This window comes from Salmo salar, chromosome ssa29 (genome assembly GCF_905237065.1).
Source record: "Salmo salar chromosome ssa29, Ssal_v3.1, whole genome shotgun sequence".
NCBI lineage: Eukaryota > Metazoa > Chordata > Actinopteri > Salmoniformes > Salmonidae > Salmo > Salmo salar.
In genome coordinates, this window is record NC_059470.1 from 34,579,284 (window position 1) to 34,600,443 (window position 21,160).

Genomic DNA, 21,160 nt, shown 5'->3' on the forward strand with positions numbered 1-21,160 from the left:
ATCAATCTTTAGGTGTTTGCGGAGGGTGAGATGGGGGATGGGGTGGGATGGGGGATGATGGGGGATGGGGTGGGATGGGGGATGGGGTGGGATGGGGGATGGGGTGGGATGGGGGGATCTGAAATGGGCCTTTTCTTCATTTTTTACATCCCAGTTTTGTTTTTGTAAATCTATTAAGAGGGAATGAATAGATTCAGGAGGTGGTTTAGATTTTTCAGAAGGTAAAGTGAATGCGGGGCAGGAGGGAAGTGGTTTGTTATGATACAACCCTGGACAAGTAAACGCTTCTCCAATGTACTCTGCTCTCCTCCGAAGGTGAACCAGTATGGGCTGTGCATATAGTTCAATCAGGCTTAGCATTCTCCCCCAGAAAATCTGTTGCTTTCCTTGTAATGCTTATCACTTTGTTTTCCCATCTATTACATTCTATTGGGATATTTAAATGTAAATACCTTTGTGTTAGATGGGGTGGCTGGGAAGTGATTATAGCTGCCTGTCGGGCTCAACCAACTAGATGGCCCTCTGTCTCGTTGTGAAGACAGACACCCACACACACACACACACACACACACACACACACACACACACTATGTCTTTTCATTTATCTCTGAGCTCAGTATTTAACTTAGCTAGCGCACATAGGCCTTCCTACACATGCATTAGAATAGGCAGCTCATCTCACCTGCTTGTCACCATCTGTCAGAATAATATTGCTATTCCTATATCGGCTATGCAGCACATATTACATCATTCTATTGCTGTACAGACCCCTGCTAAGAAGTGTTGCGGGCCAATTGGTATAGATGTAGGATATTAATTTGATCACCATATTGTTGCAGGAATTTCACTATACGGCAGGAAAGGCAAACTTGTAGTCTATTCACGGTTTAAAAAGGCTTGTAAAGTTAGTAATTTCCACTTTAAAATGTCAGACTTGATTTGTCCTAAATGAAAAATGTCTCAACCCCTACAAAAACGTCCATGAATTATAATCGACACAATAACTCACATTTCCTGTTGCTACAGGTATATTTCCCTGCTGTGAGGAACTGGTCAAATTAAGATCCTGAATCTACCGTATACAATCTAATATTGTTCATATATCCATAGGCTCACATGGTACAGCATCATAAAGTTGTCATTACTGAAGCCTGACTGACTTATTTTCTTCTTCTCACTCTTAACATTTTCTCACTCTATCAGACACAAAACACATCAATTAGGGGTTTATGGAACCTGGAATGAATGGTTCAATTAGGGGTTTATGGAACCTGGAATGAATGGTTCAATTAGGGGTTTATGGAACCTGGAATGAATGGTTCAATTAGGGGTTTATGGAACCTGGAATGAAATGTTCAATTAGGGGTTTATGGAACCCGGAATGAATGGTTCAATTAGGGGTTTATGGAACCTGGAATGAATGGTTAAATTAGGGGTTAATGGAACCCGGAATGAATGGTTCAATTAGGGGTTTATGGAACCTGGAATGAATGGTTCAATTAGGGGTTTATGGAACCTGGAATGAAATGTTCAATTAGGGGTTTATGGAACCAGGAATGAATGGTTCAATTAGGGGTTTATGGAACCTGGAATGAATGGTTAAATTAGGGGTTAATGGAACCCGGAATGAATGGTTCAATTAGGGGTTTATGGAACCTGGAATGAATGGTTCAATTAGGGGTTTATGGAACCCGGAATGAATGGTTCAATTAGGGGTTTATGGAACCTGGAATGAATGGTTCAATTAGGGGTTTATGGAACCTGGAATGAATGGTTCAATTAGGGGTTTATGGAACCTGGAATGAATGGTTCAATTAGGGGTTTATGGAACCCGGAATGAATGGTTCAATTAGGGGTTTATGGAACCCGGAATGAATGGTTCAATTAGGGGTTTATGGAACCCGGAATGAATGGTTCAATTAGGAGTTTATATAGCCTCAAATCAAATCAAATGTTATTAGTCACATACACATACTATAAGGGCACAGGGCGAGACCCAGATGCAGGCACGGGAGGCAGATGGTTCGAGTCTCTGATATGTATTAGTGTCCAAGGGGCAGGCAACAGAATGGTCGTGGACAGGCAACAAGGTCAGAGTACAGGAGGTACAGAGTGGCAGGCAGGCTGGAGGTCAGGGCAGGCAGTATGGTCAGGCAGGCGGGTTCAGAGTCAGGGCAGGCAAGGGTCAAAACCTGGAGGACTAGCAAAGGAGAGAATAGAAAAAGCAGGCGCACAGGAAAAACACACTGGTTGACTTGACAAGACCAACTGACACAGAGAGACAGGAACACAGGGATAAATACACCGGGGAAAATAAGCGACACCTGGAAGGGGGTGGAGACAGTAACAAGGACTGGTTAAACAGATCACGGCGTGACATGTGTTTAGAAGATGTTATTGCGGAAGTAGCGAAATGCCTGAAATAAGGGTTAAATTAGAGGTTTATGTAGCCTGAAATAAGGGGTTCAATTAGGGGTTTATGTAGCCTGGAATAAGAGGTTCAATTAGGGTTTATGTAGCCTGGAATAAGGGGTTCAATTAGGCGTTTATCTAGCTGGAATAAGGTGTCCAATTAGGGGTTTATCTAGCCTGGAATAAGGTGTTAAATTAGGGGTTTATCTAGCCTGGAATAAGTTGTTAAATTAGGGGTTCATCTAGCCTGGAATAAGGTGTCCAATTAGGGGTTTATCTAGCCTGGAATAAGGTGTTAAATTAGGGGTTTATCTAGCCTGGAATAAGGTGTTAAATTAGGGGTTTATCTAGCCTGGAATAAGTTGTTAAATTAGGGGTTTATGTAGCCTGAAATTAGGGGAGTGTTGGGGGAGGGGGTGACAATGTCAGATTGCGGCTTCACGGTCAGCATCTGTCACACCTCGCTCATAACAATGAGCTAAATTTGGCTTATCAATTCAGAAGGAGTTTCCTCTAGCTAAAGCGTCAACTTAATCCTTCACCTCAGCAACCATGATTGTATTGCAATACCATAACAGAGTTAACCAAGTTAACTTCATTAGAGTAGGGGGCATTATTTTCACCTCCGGATGAAAAGCGTGCCCAAAGTAAACTGCCTGTTACTCAGGCCCAGAAGCTGGGATATGCATATAATTGGTAGATTTGGATAGAAAACACTCTAACGTTTCTAAAACTGTTAAAATAATGTCTGTGAGTATAACGGAACTGATATGGCAGGTGAAAACCTGAAGAAAATCCATCCAGGAAGTGGGATTATTTTATGTTTGTAGTTTTCCATAGACTTCCTATACAGATTCCATTGATTTAGGACTCAAATTGCACTTCCTACGGCTTCCACTAGATGTCAACAGTCTTTAGAAATTGTTTCAGGCTTGTATTCTGAAAAATGAGGGAGTAAGACCACTCTGAATGAGTGGACACTGCAGTGTCCCAGAGGTTTTTCATGTGCACAACCGAGAGCGCGCATTTCTTGTTTTCCTTTTATATTGACGAAGCTTTTGTCCGGTTGAAATATTATTGATTATTATGACTAAAAACATCCTGAGGATTGATTATATACATCGTTTGACATGTTTCTACAAACTTTACTGATACTTTTCAGATTTTTTGTCTGCCTGTTGTGACTACCTTTGAGCCTGTGGATTACTGAACAAAACGCGCAAAACATAACGGAGGTTTTTGGATACAAAGAGGGATTTTATCGAGCAAAGCAAACATTTGTTGAGTAAATGGGAGTCTTGGGAGTGCAACCATATGAAGATCATCAAAGGTAAGTGGTTAATTGTATCACTATTTCTGACTTGTTTAACTCCTCTACTTGGCTGGTAACTGTTTGTAATGATTTGTCTGCTGGGCGCTGTTCTCAGATAATCGCACGGTTTGCTTTCGCCGTAAAGACATTTGAAATCTGACACCTTGGTTGGATTAACAAGAAGTTAATCTTTAAACCGATGTATAACACTTGTATGTTTTATGAATTTTTATGAGTATTTCTGTTTTTGAATTTGGCGCTCTGCAACTTCACTGGATGTTGGCTAGGTGGGACCCTACCGTCCCACACCCCGTAGAGAGGTTTAAACAGAGCTCCATAACGTGTAGGCTGTCAAACAGCAGGCAGACATGCAACAGGCAGACATGCAGCAGGCGGTCATGCAGCAGGCGGACATGCAGCAGGCGGACATGCAGCAGCCGGACATGCAGCAGGCGGACATGCAGCAGGCGGACATGCAGCAGCCGGACATGCAGCAGGCGGACATGCAGCAGGCGGACATGCAGCAGGCGGTCACGCAGCAGGCGGACACGCAGCAGGCGGACACGCAGCAGGCGGACACGCAGCAGGCAGTCATACAGCGCACACAACCCAAAAATACAGTTTGCTCTTTTTTTCCCATCGTTAACAGACCAGACGATATCAATAAAATTCACCTATGCCCTTTCCTTAATTATTGGAGTCACACAAAGAGACAAGCAACAGCATTTTTACCAATACTTGTGAGGTGGGGCTTTACATTAAATGTGTGTATTTTAAAGTAATATGAAAATGCACTCACCTCTATAGCTCGCAGAATGTCGGGAATTATGATTTTGCCCAAGGTGTGGAAATTTAAAAGGTTTAATGGACACACAGACAGACAGACAGATAGACAGGTGCACGTAAAGACAGACAGGTGCATATACAGACAGACAGGTGTACCAGGAGACAGACAGGTTCACATACAGACAGACAGGTGCATACAGACGGACAGGTGAACATACAGATGGACAGGTGAACATACAGACAGACTGGTGGAAATACATTCAAACAGGTGCACCAGGAGACAGACAGGTGCAGATACAAACAGACAGGTGCACATACAGACAGACAGTTGAACATACAGACAGGTGTACATAAAGACATACAGGTTCAAATACAGACAGACAGGTTCACATACAGATTGACAGGTGGACATATCAAAATCAAATCAAATTTTATATATAGCCCTTCTTACATCAGATGATATCTCAAAGTGATGTACAGAAACCCAGCCTAAAACCCCAAACAGCAAGTAATGCAGGTGTAGAAGCACGGTGGCTAGGAAAAACTCCCTAGAAAGGCCAAAACCTAGCAAGAAACCTAGAGAGGAACCAGGCTATGAGGGGTCCTCCTAGAGAGAGAAAGAAAGAAAGAGAGAAAGAGAGAATTAGAGAGAGCATACATAAATTCACACAGGACACCGGATAAGACAGGAGAAATACTCCAGATATAACAGACTGACCCTAGCCCCCCGACACAAGAACTACTGCAGCATAAATACTGGAGGCTGAGACAGGAGGGTTCAGGAGACACTGTGGCCCCATCCGATGATACCCCCGGATAGGGCCAAACAGGCAGGATATAACCCCACCCACTTTGCCAAAGCACAGCCTCCACACCACTAGAGAGATGTCTCCAACCACCAACATACCATCCCGGGACAAGGCCAAGTATAGCCCACAAAGATCTCCGCCACGGCACAGCCCAAGGGGGGGCACCAACACAGTCCGTCACTCCACAACAGGCCAGGCTTGGTCCTGTTTGTGGGTGAGTCCCAGAAAGAGGGCCAATTATCTACAAATTCTGTCTTTTGGGAGGGCAGAAAACAGTTTCACAACCAGCGATTGAGTTGTGAGATTGCTGTTGAGCTCATCACTCCCCCTAACTGGGAGGGGGCCAGAGACAATTATTCGACGCCGACACATCTTTCTAGCTGATTTACACGCTTAAGCTATGTTGCGCTTGGTGACCTCTGACTGTTTCATCCTAACATCGTTGGTGCCGACGTGGATAACAATATCTCTATACTCTCTACACTCGACAGTTTTAGCTTTAGCCAGCACCATCTTCAGATTAGCCTTAACGTCGGTAGCCCTGCCCCCTGGTAAACAGTGTATGATTGCTGGATGATTCGTTTTAAGTCTAATACTGAGGGTAATGGAGTCGCCAATGACTAGGGTGCTCAATTTGTCAGAGCCAATGGTGGGAAGCTTCGCCGTCTCAGACCCCGTTACAGGAGGAGTAGAGACCAGAGAAGGCTCGGCCTCTGACTCCGACCCGCTGCTTAATGGGGAGAACCAGTTGAAAGTTTCTGTCGGCTGAATGAGCGACACCGGTTGAGCATTCCTACAGCATTTCCCTCCAGAAGCTATGAGAAAGTTGTCCGGCTGCGGAGACCGTGCGAGGGGATTTATACTAATGTTACTATCTGTACTTACTGGTGGCACAGACGTTGTTTCATCCTTTCCTACACTGAAATTACCCTTGCCTAACGATTGCGTCTGAAGCTGGGCTCGCAGCACAGCTATCCTTGCCTTAAGGCGATTGTTCTCCTGTATATTATGAGTACAATGACTGCAATTAGAAGGCATCATGTTAATGTTACTACTTAGCTTCGGCTGTTGGAAGTCCTGACGAACCATGTCCAGATAAAACCTCCAGAGTGAAAAAGTTGAATGAAAAAAGTTGAAAAAAACGTAAAGTTGTCAGGTAGCAAAGTAAGGTTGGCAACAAAACGCACAGCAGCACGTAAACAAGTCTGTACATACATTCAGATAGGTGAACACACAGACAGACAGGTCGACATACAGATAGACTGGTGCACGTACAGACAGACAGGTGAACACACAGACAGACAGGTGAACACGCAGACAGACAGGTGTACATACAGACACACAGGTGCACATACAGACGGACAGGTGTACATACAGACGTACAGGTTCAAATATAGACAGATAGGTTCACATACAGACAGACAGGTGTACCGGGAGACAGCCAGGTGCGTATACAGACAGACAGGTGCACATACAGCCAGACAGGTGAACATACAGCCAGACAAGTGAACATACAGACAGACATGTGCACCAGGAGACAGACAGTTGAAAATACAGACAGACAGGTACAAATACAGACGGACAGGTGAACATACAGACAGACAGGTGTACATACAGACAGACAGGTTGACATACAGACAGGCAGGTGCACCAGGAGACAGACAGGTGAAAATACAGACAGACAGGTGGACACACAGACAGACAGGTGTACATACAGACAGACAGGTTGACATACAGACAGACAGGTGCACCAGGAGACAGACAGGTGGACATACATTCAGATAGGTGCACCATGAGACAGACAGGTGAACATACAGACAGACAGGTGGACCAGGAGTCAGACAGGTGTAAATACAGACAGACAGGCAGGTGGACATACATTCAGATAGGTGCACCTAGAGACAGACAGGTGTGGATACAAACAGACAGGTTCGCTAGGTGACAGACAGGTGGACATAAATTCAGACAGGTGCACCAAGAGACAGACGGGTGGACATACAGACAGGTGGACATACATTCAGACAGGTGAACATACATTCAGACAGGTGGACATACAGACAGACATGTGAACATAATGACAGACAGGTGAACATACAGACAGACAGGTGAACATACAGACAGACAGGTGGACATACATTCAGACAGGTGCACCAGGAGACAGACAGGTGAACATACATACAGACAGGTGAACATACAGACAGACAGGTGGACCAGGAGACAGACAAGTGAACATACAGACAGACAGGTGCACCAGGAGACAGACACGTGAATAAAAAGACAGACAGGTGAACATACAGACAGACAGGTGAACATACAGACAGACAGGTGCACCAGGAGACAGACAGGTGTACATACAGACAGACAGGTGAACATAAAGACAGACAGGTGAACATACAGACAGACAGGTGCACATACAGACAGACAGGTGAACATACAGACAGACAGGATCCTCCGAAGAGTCTTGGAGCAATCTATCGCTGAGTGAAGAACAAACCACTTGTCATATGCTCATTCCTTATCTGTTCCCTCAGTACCAGACCCAGACCAAAACAGAGAGAATCATAGATTATTCTATCATTTGGACGGGCTATTAGCTGAATTATAGACCCGACCTAAGCCTCAGGAGAATGTCTCTCAGGGTGCTAAATCCTGCTTTATGGTGACCCCTAACCTCAGAGAGGGGGTCATCCCGAGTCCACTAATAGATTGAATGGGAAAATATAATTTTGCTCCTGACATGAAAGTAGAATGTTGCTCCTGACAGGAAAATAGAATGTTGCTCCTGAAAGGAAAAAAGAATGTTGCTCCTGACATGAAAGTAGAATGTTGCTCCTGACAGGAAAATAGAATGTTGCTCCTGACAGGAAAATAGAATACTTCTCCTGACAGGTAAATAGAATGTTGCTCCTGACAGGAAAATAGAATGTTGCTCCTGAAATGAAAATAGAATGTTGCTCCTGACAGGAAAATAGAATGTTGCTCCTGACAGGAAAATAGAATGTTGCTCCTGACAGGAAAATAGAATGTTGCTCCTGAAATGAAAATAGAATGTTGCTCCTGACAGGAAAATAGAATGTTGCTCCTGACAGGAAAATAGAATGTTGCTCCTGACAGGAAAATAGAATGTTGCTCCTGACAGGAAAATAGAATGTTGCTCCTGACAGGAAAATAGAATGTTGCTCCTGAAATGAAAATAGAATGTTGCTCCTGACAGGAAAATAGAATGTTGCTCCTGAAATGAAAATAGAATGTTGCTCCTGAAATGAAAATAGAATGTTGCTCCTGACAGGAAAATAGAATGTTGCTCCTGAAATGAAAATAGAATGATGCTCCTGACAGGAAAATAGAATGTTGCTCCTGAAATGAAAATAGAATGTTGCTCCTGACAGGAAAATAGAATGACGCTCCTGACAGGAAAATAGAATGATGCTCCTGACAGGAAAATATAATGATGCTCCTGACAGGAAAATAGAATGTTGCTCCTGACGTGACATATGGGCAACAAAAGTGTAAACCTTTGAAATAAGTATTATTTATCTCACTTGTTATTTAGCTTATTATTGCTGTTCCTAATTCACAGTTTACTGCTAAATTTGACATGATTTAATTATAGCTACACGTGGTCTTAACGGTCACCTCATTGACACTCTAGAATCATCTTCGCGATTGCATGGGGATAATGCAAAGGGTGATGTGTCGCGCTGCACGAGGCAAACGGGGGTCACACCAGATACGGACTGGTTAACTGATCTACGTCCCTTACCTTCTTTGTTTTAAAGGTACTGTATCTGTGACCGACAGATGCATATCTGTATTCCCAGTCATGTTTAAGCCCTAATACATTTATTTCAAATGACAGATATTTTTTATTTATTTGAACTGTAACAAAAAAAAATCGCTTGAAAAAGATATCTAATATGTGCAGTCTAGTTTGTGTGGAGATTATAAGGAACACATCTAAGATATTAAAACAGACATTTTCATCAAGAGGTTTTCTTTATTCTCTGTGCTTAATATAATTTCCATTCCAGAAGTCTGTTAAAAATAATAATGTGTTTATTGTTGATCTTGCAGTGGGCCGTATGTACAAGGCTCTTGGAGAGGATTATATGGGAGGATTGGATCTATGCCAGGTGACAGGGTACTGAAGGCCTTGTGCTAGAGTAAGGACAGGTGAGGACAAAATTATGGAATGCTAGAATGGGGGGAAAGACAATTCATGTAAAATTCACGGTTGCCTCTTATGTTTAAACTATCCATATTTAGTTAACATAATGGATAAACTATAAAGAGGAGTGTGCAATTACATGAAATGGCCTAAAGTCTAATAGCTTTTTGCCAACTCAAGTGTAAAACCTCTTATTTACTCATCTTATCTATTTACCACAACATCCAGGGCAGTCATATCTGATATATTACTAGAGACAGACAGAGAAATAATGTTCCTCTCCTTGTGCTTTCACTCTCCTCCACTTCATGAAATCAAAGCATTCTTTCCCACAATCAGAATCACAGTGGAACACATTTCCCCAGCCTCAAATTCTTTCATTTCTTTATTCAATTTGAGCAAAGACCTGGGGGGGAAAGAGAGAAAGAGAGAGAAAGAGAAAGAGAAAGAGAAAGAGAGAGAGAGAGAGAGAGAGAGAGAGAGAGAGAGAGAGAGAGAGAGAGAGAGAGAGAGAAATGCGGAGTGAATTGATTGACAGAGTTCCATTACAAAGGGCTTATTGGACCCCGTCTGGCAATTATCCTGGCACACCATCGGCCGTCATCGCAGGGGATTTGATTTGTACGGTGATCATAGTCACGCAGATGTATGCAGAGAGGAGTACGAGCCACACGATAGCCCCTTTGTCCCCTTCATTAACACATTGTCCCCATGGTGATAGAATACCTAGCTGTCTGGGGAGAAGCTCTGCTTAAAGGATGTCTCAACTCAGACCTGCATGACAGACAGATGACTGACAGAAGAGGAAGAGGGAGCTTGGAGAGTTTGACAATGGCAATGGCAGTTTGGGTCAGTCAGTAAAATGTGTGGATGTCATATATTGTAATGACAAACTCAACAAACTCTCATAACGGTCTTCCTCAAACATAAGGGTCAAAGTAAGGAAGGATGTGACATTACTGACAGGCTGTGCAGGTGACATGATCGGCATATCTTATTTATACATCAACGCTTTTAAAACGTATGGTTATGACAAGACAGGTTAGATTCTGAGCCCCATTTTTGATTCTCCAAAACTGCTTTCTCCTGTGTCTGTGGTTTGCAGCAGCAGTCTTGCAGAAAGTCAGCACAATAAAGTCTGAGGCCAGGCTGAGGCCAGGCTAGGCTGAATCCATGCTGAGGCCAGAGGCCAGGCTGAGGCCAAGCTGAGTCCAGGCTGAGGCCAGAGGCCAGGCTAAGGCCAGGCTGAATCCATGCTGAGGCCAGAGGCCAGGCTGAGGCCAGGCTGAGGCCAGGCTCAATCCATGCTGAGGCCAGAGGCCAGGCTAAGGCCAGGCTGAATCCAGGCTGAGGAAGGGCTGATGCAGGGCTGAGACCAGAGGCCAGGCTGAGGCCAGGCTGAATCCATGCTGAGGCCAGAGGCCAGGCTGAGGCCAGGCTGAGTCCAGAGGCCAGGCTAAGGCCAGGCTGAATCCATGCTGAGGCAAGAGGCCAGGCTGAGGCCAGGCTGAGGCCAGGCTGAATCCATGCTGAGGCCAGAGGCCAGGCTGAGACCAGGCTGAATCCATGCTGAGGCCAGAGGCCAGGCTGAGGCCAGGCTGAGGCCAGGCTGAATCCAGGCTGAATCCATGCTGAGGCCAGGCTGAGGCCAGGCTGAGGCCAGGCTGAATCCATGCTGAGGCCAGAGGCCAGGCTGAGGCCAGGCTGAATCCATGCTGAGGCCAGAGGCCAGGCTAAGGCCAGGCTGAATCCAGGCTGAGGCAGGGCTGATACAGGGCTGAATCCAGGCTGAGGCCAGAGGCCAGGCTGAGGCCAGGCTGAATCCATGCTGAGGCCAGAGGCCAGGCTAAGGCCAGGCTGAATCCATGCTGAGGCCAGAGGCCAGGCTAAGGCCAGGCTGGATCCAGGCTGAGGCAGGGCTGAATCCAGGGCAGATAGGACCAAATGGCTCGGGGAATAAACACCTTCCAGTCTCAGACACAACTAAAGGTCAGCAATTCATCACAAATCACTCAAAGGGAGAGATGGAAGAAGGGAGGGTAGGAGTAAGATGGCCCTGGGGAGGAGGAGAGGGAAGGAGGGGGTGGAGGAGAGGGAAGGTGAGGGGTGAAGGAGAGGAAAGGAGAGGGGTGGAGGAGGGGGAAGGATGGGATGGAGGAGAGGGATGGAGAGGCGTGGAGGAGAGGGAAGGGAAGGAGAGGGAAGAAAAGTGGTGGAGGAGAGGGAAGGAGAGGGGTGGAGGAGAGGGAAGGAGAGGGGTGGAGGAGATGGAAAGAAAGGGGTGGAGGAGAGGGAAGGAGAGGTAGTGGAGGAGAGGGAAAGGGAAGGGAAGGGAAGGAGAGGGAAGGAGGGAGGGAAACGTAGAGGGGAGAAGAGGGGAAGAGAGGGGTGGAGGAGAGGGGTGGAGAGGGGTGGAGGAGAGGGAAGGAGAGGGGTGGAAGAGAGGGGGGGAGAGGGGTGGGGGAGAGGAAAGGAGAGGGGTGGAGGAGAGGGAAGGAAAGGGAAGACAGAGAAGAGCGATGGAAGAGAGGATGAAGTGGGTTTCAGGACAGGGGAAGGAAGCAGAGATGAGAAGAGGAAAGCTTGTAATGTGGCTGGGTCAACAGAGAGGAGAGGAAGTTGTAGAGCAGGACCGGTGAACAGGGAGCATCATAGTGCTGGACCCAGATACACTTCATTACCACACTAATCTTGCCCAGTCATTTACTGTGGCCAAGCAAGGCCCTACTGTCATCTGTCTGCATGCACACACACACACACACACACACACACACACACACACACACACACACACACACACACACACACACACACACACACACACACACACACACACACACACACACACACACACACACACAGAGGGAGAAAGAGAAAGAGAGAGAGAGAGGGAGAAAGAGAAAGAGAGAGAGAAAGAGAGAGAGAGAGAGAGACAGAGAGGGAGAACACACACAGAGGGAGAAAGAGAGAGAGAGGGAGAAGAGAGAGAGAGAGAGAGAGAGAGAGAGAGATAGAGAGAGAGAGAGAGAGAGAGAGAGAGAGAGAGAGAGAGAGAGATACAATGTGAGGACAGGAGACAGAATATAAAATGTACATTCGCTACATAAAAACGTGGCCGGCACGGACAAAATGTATTTCCATAATGAGTCCAGCATGGTGTGCATATGGGGCATTATCTTTGCCTCGGCAGGGACTGAGCATGTGAAATGAGTTGCTCTAGTTGCCTCTCTAGGATTCCTGTCAGATGTATCCCCCGGTCTAGACATGAAACCCGGAATATTCCAGCTGCGCAGGCGGGCTCCTTTATTCAACATTGATGACATCTCCCTGTCTAATGGAGGACGTTCCGATTTCAAAAGAAGAAACAACACTACTGTAATGAGGACACAGTATTGTTGGGCATCAGACAGTATATAGGCAGGGCCGGCCCCAACCCTGTGTATGGGCCTGCGGTATGCTATGTCTACCTGGTGGACTATTTAGAAGGTCACAAATGTGCTAGCTTCATGTTGTGTTGTTGTATACGGCTGTGGAAAAAATACAGCTTCTGAAGTAGATAAATACATTCATACTGTCTTCACAATCTTTATTTACACTGCATGTACTTGTCTCCCCCAAAACAGCTGTATAATGTTCCTGTTTATCTCTGTTTCTTCTTCTCTGTGATAGAGCTATTTTTTATTTGCAAAACTCTCTTGATTCCAGTTCAGGAAAGAGACAAATTGAAGCAGCAGGACCAATTAAAATGTATCTGCTTGAGTCTAGTGAACCTTTAGGGCCCCAAACTCGGTTCAAGTAGAGTATTATAACTTTAACAAGAGCATAACGTCTTGTTGGAATGTATGAATTTTGATTAATATAGTTTAGAACATTGTTATATGATCTCATGAATGATCATTGTTTTGATCATCAGTTTTATGTAATGTTGGTGTGTGTACTTCCTAGGGGTCATCAGGGGGTCACCAGGGGTTTGACATGAGTACACAGTATATGTACTGGTAACATGATATGGGCTGATACTTATTAAAACAGAAACTGAAATATGTTTTATTTTTAAGTTCCTGCTTTACTGGAAACGTCAATATCTGTACTTTGTTGATGAATACATCCATACATCCATCATGCAGCAGACATGACATGACATTACATGACATGACATTACAGGGAAATTAATTATCCACGGTTGACAAGACCGATGATACAGGGTGTGGTGAAGAAAACTGCCATCAAAAGTATCTCCTTCTGAAAACACACACAGACCTGCTGCCTTGTCGTTCTGCTGCTCCAGTTTCAACTGTTCTGCCTGAGGCTATAGAACCCTGACCTGTTCACCAGACCTGCTGCCTTGTCGTTCTGCTGCTCCAGTTTCAACTGTTCTGCCTGAGGCTATAGAACCCTGACCTGTTCACCAGACCTGCTGCTTTGTCGTTCTGCTGCTCCAGTTTCAACTGTTCTGCCTGAGGCTATAGAACCCTGACCTGTTCACCAGACCTGCTGCCTTGTCGTTCTGCTGCTCCAGTTTCAACTGTTCTGCCTGAGGCTATAGAACCCTGACCTGTTCACCAGACCTGCTGCTTTGTCGTTCTGCTGCTCCAGTTTCAACTGTTCTGCCTGAGGCTATAGAACCCTGACCTGTTCACCAGACCTGCTGCCTTGTCCGGGACCTGCTGTTTTCGACCCTCTCTCTTTCTTTCTCCCTCCCTCCATCCTTCCCTCCCTCCCTCCCTCGTGCCTCTCTCTCCCTCTCTCTCTCTCTCTCTCTCTCTCTCACCTGCTGTCTTGACCTGTTGCCACCCCTCCACAACCCCTGTGATTATTATTTGACCCTGCTTGTCATCTATGAACTTTTGAACATCTTGAAAAACAATCTAGCCTTAATGGCCATGTACTCTTACGATCTCCACCAGGCACAGCCAGAAGAGGACTGGCCACCCCTCAGAGCCTGGTTCCTCTCTAAGTTTTTTCCTACAGTATGTTCCTGCCTTTCTAGTTTTTCCTAGCAACCATGCTTCTACATCTGCATTGCTTGCTGTTTTAGGCTGGGTTTCTGTAAATACATTTGATTTGATATGACACACACACACACACACACACACACACACACACACACACACACACACACACACACACACACACACACACACACACACACACACAGAGCTGCAACATTCTCTTTCAATAAAACTGATTAATGAGCCTGAGGAGATTGACATACCTTGAATACTAAGGATCGTGGGTAATTACCCAGTTTGCACCTTGGGTTTAATCTGTGATGATTTCAGAGTGACAATACAAACCAATCAATATCCTGCTTCTCTGGGGGTCAAGGGGCCTGCTGTCTCTCTCTCCTTTAAGATCTCTGTTGCCATTACATTCTTCTGTGGAGATTGCCAATATCGTTGCGAATAATTCCTTTATATTAATAAACATTTTTTTTGAAGATTGTGCAAATTGATTAATTTTTTATTAAATCAATTAATTAATCTATTAAATGGATACGATGTCACAATAGTACATGTATCCTCAATATAACCCATTTTTTTCCTTTTAAACACGTTTACCCTCAGAGGCCATAGCCAGGGGTTTGTGTAAAGCCCAGTAACATTTTCATAAGGTTATTAAAGTAAGTCAAGGACTTGACTTCATTTGTATGAAAAGCAAGTCAGATTTGATTGATTGATTGAAATGGCATATTTGCTCACAATGGATAAGAATCAATTGCCATGGAAATAGGTAGACAGCTGCTTGATACTACCAGACCTAAACAAAAAGGAATTACCCTTGGTGCCTAACACGTGATTGTATTAAAACGTGTAGCATTATAGCCCAAATTCCCAGTTTTAGAGCTAAGAATAATACTAAGCTTTTAAGTGTACAAATGAGAACAACGAGGCAATAATCACGTTTCCATCCACAGTTTTTATGCTAGTAAAGTCATACTATAAACCCCAAAAAATCAAGGCAGCTGTGATGGAAGAAGGACGTTTTGGAACAATTTTATAAATGCAGACAAATCATTTGCTCATTCGACACGGTGAGATCTTTTTGTGTCTTTAAAATGAATTATGAGAGAAATGGCAGTGGAAACGCCTTTATAAGCAAATATGCTTATAATATATTTCTAGAGTCTATTGACACACCAGTGCATCAATCTAAGTGACATAGTAAAACAATCCCCATCCAAATCCGCAGGGTTTAAGCTAGAGATATCTGGTTTACTGCATGGGCTGTGTCTCAATCCATCGCCTACGTGTCCCTTTCGCATCTGCAATTGAAAATGGCCCAGCTAAAGCTCTGTTTGTCAAACCAGGAGACATCCCAGTGTTCTCACCAAAACATCTGTAAAATCTGAACGGTTTGGCCTATTAACTAATATGACCACTCTATAGAAAGGGGAGTATCTCACGGGACTCATCTGAAGTCGATAACGCTGATATGCCAACTTTTGTCTGTAGTGTCTGAACCGTTTGGGCTACAAATATGACCCCACTGTAGAAAAGGGAGACTTTCACGAATACAATGGTGTTCTCCATATTCCAAGACCCCCACAAGTGTCACCGGACTCATCCAAAGGTAACCCATACAAATGAATGGAAGTATGGAGGGAATTTTCTTCCAACAAACATAAGGTGAACTTTCTTACAGTGGCAAGAACAAGTATGTGAACCCTTTGGAATTACCTGGATTTCTGCATAAATTTGTTATCAAATTTGATCTGATCGTTATCAAAGTCACAACAATAGACAAACACACTGTGCTTAAACTAATATCACATAAATTATTGTATTTTTCTTGTCTATATTGAATACATCATTTAAACAGGTTGTAAAATGTTTGTGAACCCCTAGGCTAATGATTTCTCCAAAAGCTAATTGGAGTCAGCTAACCTGGAGTCCAATGAATGAGACAAGATTGGAGATGTTGGTTAGAGCTGCCTTTCCCTACAAAAAACACTCACAAAATTTGATTTTGCTATTCACAAGAAGCATTGCCTGATGTGAACCATGCCTCTAACAAAAGAGATCTCAGAAGACCTAAGATTAAGAATTGTTAGATTACATACAGCTGGAAAGGGTTACACAAGTATCTCTTAATCCCTTTGGAATTACCTGGATTTCTTCATAAATTGGTCCTAAAATTAAATCTGATCTTCATCTAAGTCACAACAATAGACCAACACAGTCTGCTTTAACTAATAACACACACATTACTGTATTTTTCTTGTCTATATTGAATACATCATTTAAGCATTCACAGTGTAGGTTGGAAAAAGTATGTGAACCCCTAGGCTAATGACTTCTCCAACAGCTAATTGGAGTTAGGAGTCAGCTAACCTGGAGTCCAATCAATATGATGAGATTGGAGATGTTGGTTAGAGCTGCCGTGCCCTATAAAAAACACACACACAATTTTAGTTTGCTATTCACAAGAAGCATTGCCTGATGTGAACCATGCCTTAAACAAAATAGATCTCAGAAGACCTAAGATTAAGAATTGTTGACTTGCATGAAGCTGGAAAGGGTTACAAAAATATCTCTAAAAGCCTTGATGTTCTTCAGTCCACAGTAAGAAAAAATTGTCTATAAATGGAGAAATTTCAGCACTGTTGCTACTCTTCCTAGGAGTGGTCGTCCTGCAAAGACGACTGCAAGAGCACAGCGCAGATTGCTCAATGAGGTTAAGAAGAATCCTAGAGTGTCAGCTAAAGACTTAGAGAAATCTCTGGAACATACTAACATCGCTGTTGACGAGTCTACGATACGTAAAACACTAAACAAGAATGGTGTTCAAGGGAGGACACTGCAGAAGAAGCCATCTGTCCACCAATTGAAGCTCAACAGAAGTTGGGTGATGCAACAGCACAACGACCCAAAACACAGAAGAAAATCAACAACAGAAAGGCTTCAACAGAAGAAAATACGCCTTCTGGAGTGGTCCAGTCAAAGTCCTGACCTCAACCCGATTTGAGATGCTATGGCATGACCTCAAGAGAGCAGTTCACACCAGACATCCCAAGAATATTGCTGAACTTAAACAGTTTTGTAAAGAGGAATGTTCAAATATTCCTGTTGTGCAGGTCTGATCCGCAACTACGGAAAACATTTGGTTGAGGTTATTGCTGCCAAAGGAGGGTCAACCAGTTATTAAATCCAAGGGTTCACATACTTTTTCCCTACAATGTGAATGTTTACACGGTGTGTTCAATAAAGACATGAAAACGTGTAATTGTTTGTGTGTTGTTAGTTTAATCAGATTGTGTTTGTCTATTGTTGTGAGCTATATGTAGATCAGATCAAGATGTATGACCAATTTATGCAGAAATCCAGGTATTTCCAAAGGGTTCACATGATTTTTCTCCTAGATATAGGACAGACACTTCAAAATCGTATTCCTTATGACTTATTTTGGCTATTTTTGCCAAATCTTTTTTTGCCATTTAGAAATGCATTATTCAATGTGTTCTATGCTATAACCTCTGACCTTTCTAAAACAATTTCATGTCAGCTTAGAACCCCCCGCCGATGACATGGTGTAGGGTTCTCCCACTATGACAAGTGGTTTGTTCTTCACTCAGCGATAGATTGCTCCAAGACTCTTCGGAGGATCATGTCTGTCTGTATGTTCACCTGTCTGTCGGTATGTTCACCTGTCTGTCTTTATGTTCACCTGTCTGTCTTTATGTTCACCTGTTTGTCTGTATGTACACCTGTCTGTCTCCTGGTGACAAGACGATCAATGTTTAAATAAAGGTTAAATAAAAAATATTATAAAAAAAAAAAACATGATGATCGATGTTTGACTGCCGTTGTTATCCATAACAATGTCATCATGTAGACTATCCTACACGCACAGCCTACTCGCACTGTATCTGCAAACTATTGGCTAGAGCGCATGTGCCAAAACCAGAGTAGGCACATATTTTCTTAATGCTGATTTTTGTTTTTGAATATTCGCATTAAAATCTGTCACCAATTGGAATTGGGAACTTAGCTTATGAGACATAGGCTAACTTGAGGAGGAACACTTGATCTGACGTTTTGAGAAAATCAAACGATAATTAACGATAATGGAGGGGTTTTGAGGATCCAAGAATGATATTACGCTTTTAAGTGTAAATATGAGAACAGATGATGATGATCTGACGTGTCATTGATGGTAATGGAGGGGCTGAGCAGATGAACACGATGACTCATTGTCAATTCTTTGAAGAATTAAGTTACTCTAGAATACAACCCTTTGACCATCTTAACCAGGAATCTTTTGAGGGAGAAAAAATATATTATTCTTATTCAGCAAGATTGGACTATACAGCATTGGGTTATCTGTGTAGTTTTCTTTCAAATAAAGACCTACTGAGGCCACACCTTGAGCTAAACAAAACATGTTATTTCCAGCTGATTGAGCTCATATAGAGGTCTGGAGAACACACGGCCTTGCTATAAGAGCACAACAAACACACTATGCCTGCTGACATTACCAGTGACATCACAAACAGTGCAATCTCAATGGCTTATGACCAGTGTTCACCATGTTGATACAGATAGATAGATAGATAGATAGATAGATAGATAGATAGATAGATAGATAGATAGATAGATAGATAGATAGATAGATAGATAGATAGATAGATAGATAGATAGATAGATAGATAGATAGATAGATAGATAGATAGATAGATAGATAGATAGATAGATAGATAGATAGATAGATAGATAGATAGATAGATAGATAGATAGATAGATAGATAGATAGATAGATAGATAGATAGATAGATAGATAGATAGATAGATAGATAGATAGATAGATAGATAGATATGAGCACAGCACAATTCAGGTAGCCCGATCTGCCTTTCACAAATCCTTATATGCAAGACACATCCAGCTCAGTTAAATTGAGAAGCTTAAGCAGCTTGTGTATTGGAATCATACATGTATTTAATTATGTGACATTGGGCCAACATTTGGAGCGATCGATGAAAGAAAGAGAGCTGAGTGTGAGTGTGTGCATGCACAGACTTGGCTTTCAGAAGGAGACGTTATCTTGTTCTACAGATGCTGGGCTTTCAGAAGGAGACGTTATCTTGTTCTACAGGTGCTGGGCTTTCAGAAGGAGACATTATCTTGTTCTACAGATGCTGGGCTTTCAGAAGGAGACGTTATCTTGTTCTACAGATGCTGGGCTTTCAGAAGGAGACATTATCTTGTTCTACAGATGCTGGGCTTTCAGAAGGAGACGTTATCTTGTTCTACAGATGCTGGGCTTTCAGAAGGAGAATTTGTCTTGTTGCAGGCGATGATGATGGGAGGGGGGAGCATATTGATTGGTGTGATACAGGCTTTTGGTACAGGTCTTTAATGACTGTAAGAGCACACTGGCAAAAGCACATCCCATGTAGACACTTTAACATAAACCGTAAATAGCTATGGTTTCATCGCATATCTTTTAGCAATTTTACCGGCGTCTTGATATTTTTCATTGCCCAACGTTTTTTGCTGAGTTTTTTCGCTTCAGACCCATATCTACTCCCCCACGTACTTGTCTGGTAAGGTTGAACGCCTCCTCTCCTATTCAGCCTCCAGGCAAAAGCTTCTCCCAAGCGAGTGTGACACCTACTCCCATTGCCTGCTTGCACTGCTGCTTATTTTATCTCAGACTTTTATAGCCTACTGGACATGTAGAGAACTGCTCTCTCACATTATTTTGATGGGGCAAGTGAGTCTTTGAACTTACAATTTGACTTTTTTCTTGTGCTTTGTGCTATTTGCTCCATGACTCCTGCACTCTTTGTTGACTATGAACTTGCACGTTTACCCGATCGTTGGGCAAACAATGTTTGTTCCCACACTCGCGACTCTATCTAATGGTTGCACAGACTCTTAGCCTCCCATCCTATTCTAACCACCTCTCACCGTCTTCGTATTCAATGTTATCTGATGAAATTTCTGTACATTATGATCTTGTTGCCATCTGTTTCCTGTTTCCGGTCACAACTTGCAGACTTGTTTACGCTGCTGTGCGTTTTGTTGCCGATCTTACTTTGCTACCTGACGGTTTTTTACTTTTTCATTACCGTATATTTTTACTTTTTCCCTCACTCAACTTTTTTCATTCAACTTTTTCACCCCGGAGGTTTTATCTGGACATGGTTCGTCAGGACTTCAAACAGCCGAAGCTAAGTAACATTAACATGATGCCTTCTAATTGCAGTCTTTGTACTTATAATATACAGGAGAACGATCGCCTTACGGCAAGGATAGCTGTGCTGCAAGCCCAGCTTCAGACGCGATCGTTAGGCAAGGGTAATTTCAGTGTAGGAAAGGATGAAACAGCATCTGTGCCACCAGTAAGTACAGATAGTAACGTTAGTATAAACCCCCTCGCACGGTCCCCGCAGCCGGACATCTTTCTCATGGCTTCTGGAGGGAAACGCTGTAGGAATGCTCAACCGGTGTCGCTTATTCAGCCGACAGAAACTTTCAACCGGTTCTCCCCATTAAGCGAGTCGGAGTCGGAGGCCGAGACTTCTCTGGTCTCTACTCCTCCCGTTGTGGGGTCTGAGACGCCGACGGCTCCCACCATTAGCTCTGACAAATTGAAAACCCTAGTCATTGGCGACTCCATTACCCGCAGTATTAGACTTAAAACTAATCATCCAGCGATCATACACTGTT